This window comes from Amblyomma mixtum, chromosome 5 (assembly GCF_055824585.1).
Source record: "Amblyomma mixtum isolate Tamu chromosome 5, ASM5582458v1, whole genome shotgun sequence".
NCBI classification, from domain to species: Eukaryota; Metazoa; Arthropoda; class Arachnida; order Ixodida; family Ixodidae; genus Amblyomma; species Amblyomma mixtum.
The window spans coordinates 195,182,262-195,189,266 of record NC_143016.1 but is presented as its reverse complement, the minus strand read 5'-3'; the positions used below and the strand labels follow the sequence as shown (position 1 = coordinate 195,189,266).

The window sequence follows — 7,005 nt, the reverse complement described above, 5'->3', positions numbered from 1 at the left end:
CGAACACAGTCACAGGAGAGAGGCACAATCACGGAAGAGCACGCAGGAATATCGGTACTGTCGGCGACAAAAGATTTGAAGAAAATAGCGCCAGAGCATGCAAACCACGAAAAGGCAAGGACGAGACACAAGTATGCACCAGCTCGCCCAAGAAGAAGTGTTAATACGGCGACAAAAGCTTTGGCACAAACAGGGGCACCACAAATTTCAGTCTCTGGCACGGGATTCGGCAGCGTAGAGAGCTCTACTTGAGCCCGAGCGCAGTCGATGATGTCAGGGTGGAACCAGCGGAACACAGACGCAGGAGAAGAAAAAAGGAGGAACACACGTCGCTGGACTTGCAACTAATTTATTTCCAAGAAAACCACCACATTTAAATGTTTTCCTGCGCAAGCGCACACTCTGGACGATGGTATCGACTGTATTAAGATAAAAGAAAGCTATGTTCTTTATCCGTGATAAAAACCGAGGCATCGCTGACACACATCTCCTTGTTTTTCCTGATTAAAAACGCTTCAAGAATTTCACGCTCGCGTCTTGTTCCTGCGTCCTGCATCTGTGTTCCGCTGGTTCCACCCTAGCAACATTATGAACCAACTAGCCCAGCAATTTACGCTCCTGAACAGTCGATGACCGCGTCCTGGAGCGATAGGAAGTCCCAGCCCAAGATGATCGAATGCGAACATGACGGGAGAACGATGAACTCGACCAAATATAAAATGTCTTCTACTACTACTCGAGCACGCTGCTAACGGTTGAATGAGGTGCGCACTTGCAGTTCGTAACGACAGGCCAGAAAGGGGTGTCTTCACTTGACTCAAATAGCGGCAAAGCGCTGCATCCATGGCAGAAACCGCAGCACCGGTGTCGACAAGCGCCATGACAGATATGCCCTCTACAAAAACTTAGTTAAATAAGCGGCAGACAAACGAGGCCTTTCAAATTTTGACGACTGCGCAGTTGTCGCCTCAGGAACTGCGGCACCTAGTTTTCCTCTTGAGTGGTCGAGGAACGCCGTCGCATCGGAGAGATGGAGCGCCGACGTGGAGAAGGCGAACGGCGTCCAGAGAAGGCGGTGCGCTCAGGAGACAGAGCGGCTTAGGGGCGGCTCAGCAGGAGGCGAATACTGTCGCTGGGACCAGTAACCGGAAACTTCAGGAGGTGGTCGGCAAAGCCGCGCCACATGACCTGGCAAGCCGCAGAAGTAGCAGATCGGGAGGTTGTCAGGCGTGCGCCAGGAGTTGCCCAGTTGAGCAGACGGTCGAATGCTATCAGGCGTACCCCAGGAGTTTCGCAGATGAGCAGGCGGTGGAATAAAAGCAGCGGGCTCTCGAACAGGACCAGGAGACGGAGCATAGGTAGGTGGTTGAGGTCGCGCAACAATCTCCGCATATGTCAACGGGGTCGCGAGAGGTGTGGGCTGAGGGTCTTGCGGGAGAGCCTCAGTGACCTGTTCTTGAATGATGTGCCTGAGATTCGGAGTGATGTGTGGTGATGGCTCTTGATGGCTTGAAATAAGCGAGAGCTGCCGAGCAACTTCTTCACGGATGAAGCTGTTGATGTGCGTCAGGAGCGGTGACTGGTCTCTTGCATCATTCAGGCCACCAAGCGAGTCGATGCTCGTGGTGTGTTCGCGTGTCAGAGCCCTCTGCTTGTGTAGTTCGTCGAAGCTCTGACATAGGGTGACGACTTCGGCGACGGTGCGCAGGTCTCGCGGCAACAACATCTGAAAGGCGTCGTCATCAATGCCCTTGAGAATATGCCTGATCTTGTCGGCTTCGGACATCTGAGCGTTCACCCTCTTGCACAGGTCCACGACATCCTCGATGTAACTCGTGAAGTTCTCTTCTACCTACTGCCACCGCGCACGCAAGCGCTGTTCGGCACGGTGTTTTCTGACAGCCGGGCGGCCGAATACCTCTGAGAAGTTCGTTTTGAAAACGGACCATGATGTAATGTCCGCCTCGTGGTTCCGATACCACAGATTTGCCAAGCCCGTCAGATAGAAAATTACATTGTTCAGCTTGGTTTCCGCGTCCCACTTATTGTATGCGATCACCCCGCTCATACGATGTGAGCCAATCCTCAACACCATGGTCGTCCGTGCCGCTGAAGATAGCGGGGTCGCGCTAGCGGAGACAACCAGCACAGACGACGGTGGCCGGGCTCACTTGTACGGCTTGGTGGTTCGAAGGCATCGCGGTAGGGGGTAGCGTTCGGCTGCGGAGTTCCAGGGCGAGAGGATATTCCCAGGCACCTGCACCAAATGTAAGGTGGGTTTTGTTCGATGAAGCTTCTCAACGGGAGCAGGGCTAACAGCAGTCCGAAGTCAGCTAGTCGAGCCAGGAGCGTGCGCCAGGCGATGGCCATGCGGCTCGCGCGTAGTCCCATCGCCTTCCTTACAGCAGTTTTGATTTTTTAACTGTTTCAATTCTTTAATTGGTCAATTACACAATCTAAATTTTCTAATTATCATTATCAAGCATTGACTTTTCATTCTGAGCATTTTGACACCTTTTGAACCCCGTTTTTCCATTTGTTCAGTTCTTTAATTAATCAAATAATTACAATGATCTTATTAATTCGTCATTGCCTATCACACACCAGTCAATCATCAGTCACTAGTGCCACAAATTACCATGATGTGATTTTTTTACGCAGCCTTCGCTTATTTCCGACAAGCGATGCCGACTGCGCCGATGGCTTTTCGGCTGAACGAGCTGTGTACCCTATCGCGGAATAATGCACAACTTTGCATCCTCATAATTACTGAAAATAGCAGCCATAAAAAGCGCCATCTCGCTCTTTATTTCAAGGCGAACGAGGCGCTGTTTAATGGCGGTCTTTGGCGAACGTGCAACTGCAGCTGGGATTATGTAATAATTTTTGGAAAAGTAATTGATAAGTAGAGTATCTGGGCCAAAAGAGTGCATGTAATATGCTACGCACGTGATAAGAATGCTATTATGAAGGAACACAGCACAAAAGAGACGGAACAGAAGAGAACCAACACACACGAGCGCACCGACTGTTCACAAGGCGCCGAGTTTCAAGGCAGATTAGCTGCGAAATATTGACTTGAATTTTTGTAGCGTTCGTTTGTAGTGTTTGTTTGTTCATGCTTCAAGGCTGCCGACACGCCGCTTTATCGCTTCGTTTGTGGCGCAAGACGCGCCTAGATTTATCTCGATTGATCGCATCCAGACGGCGCCGATTCTACTTTGCGCCAGAATGTTCTAGTAACTTCCCAAGCTTTCTCTCGAATGTTCGCTATCAGCTTTAAAAAGAGCACGGCCGACAGCGGCGGGCATTCTGCCCGACGACCGCCGAGCACGCTTGTTGCTACGCCGCCGCCGAGTGATTCAGTTCTTTGTGGGCTCAAGTCAGCCCAAATAAAGAGTTCCGTTTCGAAGACATCCTCGTTGTTTTCCTGTTCGCCGGACTGCAGTCACCACTACGTGACATCTGGTGGAGGTGCTAACGGATGTCCCTGTCGCCCTCACCCCCTGGGAGCCGTCAGAGCAGCCCGAGCCGTCTCGAAGAAGATCACGCGAAAGCCGCAGAAGCCGTCCCCCCCGCAGGCGAAGGGCGAAGCAGCCGTCGTCTCCAGAGGTGTCCACCACAATTCGGACTGCTACCGAACAGCACGCGAACGAAGAAGGACCCCTCAATTTCGACTTCAGCCATGGCTACGACACCAGCCCCCATTATTCTACACCAGCCCCGACTGCCGCCCACGTTCAACGCTTCACCGGGCGAGGATCCCGAGGAATGGTTGGAACAGTTTGAGCGTGTCGCCGTGTTCAACAGTTGGGACGACCAGACTAAAATGAGCCATGTTTTCTTCGCCTTGGAGGGACCAGCAAGAACTTGGTTCGAAAACAACGAAGCTTCTCTAGCGACGTGGGAATTATTCAAACGGGAGTTCCTGAAGGCCTTCACGAGCATCATCAGGAAAGAAAGAGCTGAGCTGCTTCTAGTCACGCATCCAACACCCGAACGAGTCAGTGACCGCATACGTAGAAGATATGAAGCGCAGAAGGGTATATGCTTGGGCTTGTTGGTTCATATTTGAAAGTTAAAAACGTAGCGCAAAGAGACAAGGACACAGAAAGACAGACAACACACGGCGCTAACTTCCAACACTGGTTTATTTCAGAAAGGAAAGGTGGTTTTATATTGGCAGGAACGTGACGACATCGACGCCCACAGCTTCAGAACATGAGGACCGGTTCTCACTCGACATACCTGTACTTATTGACGGCCACAACATTAGCGCGCTGCTGGACACCGGGGCTGATTTTTCCATTTTAAGCGGCAAATTGGCAGCTCTCCTAAAAAAAGTCACGACACCATGGTCTGGCACGCAGATCTGCACGGCTGGCAGCCACATCGTCACTCCGCTTGGCCAGTGTACAGCTCGGGTCCAGATCCGCAACTCCACGTTCGTTGTCAGCTGCCTGGTTCTGCGTGATTGTTCTCGTGACCTGATCCTGGGCGTTGACTTTCTCCGTGAAAATGGGGCCATCATCGATCTCCGTCAGCGCACAGTTACTTTTTCGACAGACAACGCCGGTGACACTTCCCACACTCGCCCATGTCACTCCGCCCTTCGCATTTCCTCCGAGAGTGTTTTCATCCCGCCACGCTCCAGTGTTTTTGTTACTGTCGACTGCGATGGGCTCCGTGACGGAACAGCAGTCGCCGAAGGCAATATTTCAATGTTGCTGACACACGGCATTTGTACGGCCCGAAGCCTCGTCCACATACGCAATGGTAGGACCCAATTACTGGTTACTAATTTCACCCACGAACTTCGGCACCTCTTCCGCGCCACAGCGATCGCGTTCGCCTACCAATTAGCTGATGTTTCGGAATGTTTTGCGTGCACAGCCGTGGAATCTCCAAACATGTCTCTCGATCACATTGACACCAGCTCAGGGTTGTCACAGGTTCAACGCCGCGCTCTCCGTACCTTACTACACCAATACACAGCCTGCTTTGCGTCTTCTTCGAAAGTTCAACAGACAGCCATTACGAAACACCGTATCATCACGAGTGAAGATGCCCGTCCCATACGCCAACAGCCGTACCGTATTTCACCTAAAGAACGCGAGGCCATCCAAACACAAGTGAAGGAGATGCTCACTGACGGTATTATTCAACCATCTCAGAGTCCGTGGTCATCGCCTGTTGTTTTAGTTAAGAAGAAGGATGGAACGCTGCGCTTTTGCGTCGATTACAGGAAATTGAACACCATAACTAAAAAGGACGTATACCCACTGCCCCGCATAGACGACTCGCTCGACCGCCTTCGCCGCGCCAAATATTTTTCCTCGATTGATTTAAAGAGCGGGTACTGGCAGATTGAAGTTGATGAACGGTACCGGGAAAAAACAGCTTTCATTACTCCCGACGGTCTATACGAATTCAAGGTGTTGCCCTTCGGCCTCTGTTCAGCGCCTGCAACGTTTCAGAGAATGATGGACACAGTTCTCGCTGGTCTCAAATGGCAAACTTGTTTAGTTTACCCGGATGACGTGGTCGTATTCTCCGAAACCTTTGACGAACATCTTAAACGCTTGCGGACTGTACTAGATGCCCTTCGGTCGGCCAATTTAACGCTCAAGCCCGAAAAATGCCACTTCGGCTACGAACAACTGAAGTTTCTAGGCCACGTTGTGAGCGCCGCCGGTGTCCAACCCGATCCCGACAAAACTGCCGCCGTGGCCGAATTTCCGGTTCCTACCACGAAGAAAGCGCTGAAACGCTTCCCTGGTCTGTGCGCCTACTACCGTCGCTTTATCGCCGCCTTCTCCCAACTTGCCGAACCCCTGACCCGTTTGACGCGGGACGATACCCCGTTCGTGTGGACTACCGAACAACAAGAGGCTTTCATAGAGCTACGCGGACGCCTGCACAGCAGCCCTGTTCTTGCTCACTTTGATGAGGAGGCTGCCACCGAGATCCACACAGACGCCAGCAACATCGGCCTGGGGGCTGTCTTAGTCCAACACCAAGATGGCGTGGAACGCGTGATTGCATATGCGAGTCGCGTTTTGTCTCGCGCCGAAATTAACTACTCTACCTCGGAGAAGGAGTGCCTCGCGGTTGTGTGGGCCACGATGAAGTTTCGACCCTACCTCTACGGCCGCCATTTCAAAGTCGTCACAGACCACCATTCCTTGTGCTGGCTAGCCAATCTACGGGACCCATCGGGCCGCTTAGCAAGGTGGAGCCTCCGCCTCCAGGAATTTGACTACACCATAGCCTATAAATCTGGACGCAAGCACGAAGATGCCGACACGCTCTCCCACGCACCAGTCGACCTAGCTGATGACAGCATAGAGGACGACAGTCGTTTCCTTGGAGTGGTCAGCGATTCCGACGTAATGGCGAGGCAGCGAGATGACATCACCTTACGACCCGTCATTGACCATTTGGAGGGCCGCACTGCTACCATACCCCGGGAGTTTTCCGGAACCTCTCCTCTTTTTGCATGCGCAATGGCATACTGTTCAAGAAAAACTCGAGCCACGGCGACCGCGCCTATCTCCTCGTCGTGCCGGCAGACCTCCGTGCCGACATCCTTTTTGCCTCTCACGACGAGCCCACCTCTGGTCACTTGGGCTTTACACGCACTCTCGCTCGAGTACGCAAGGCCTATTATTGGCCTAAACTTGCTGCCACCATCCGCCGCTACGTCCGAGGTTGCCGTCAGTGCCAGCGCCGCAAGTCGCCTCCCCTCAAGCCCGCGGGTTTACTCCAACCAGTTGCACCTCCTCGTACCCCTTTGACCAAGTCGGCATGGATCTTCTCGGCCCATTCCCCCTATCGTTGGCCGGCAATAAGTGGATAATTGTCGCCACAGACTACCTGACACGCTATGCCGAAACCAAAGCGTTGCCGCGTGGCACATCGTCTGAAATTGCGCAGTTCTTCATGCATCGCATTGTCCTGCGACACGGCGTCCCGTCCAGCGTAATTACCGATCGGGGAACGGCT

General features: G+C 52.6%; 2 pseudogenes; one reads left to right on the top strand and one right to left on the bottom strand.

The window, feature by feature from the left end:
• Positions 1-1,081: 1,081 nt before the first annotated feature.
• Positions 1,082-2,198, bottom strand: LOC149345335 (uncharacterized; annotated as a pseudogene).
• An 89-nt stretch (positions 2,199-2,287) lies between these two features.
• Positions 2,288-7,005, top strand: part of LOC149345334 (uncharacterized) — a 50,279-nt pseudogene continuing 45,561 nt past the window's right edge.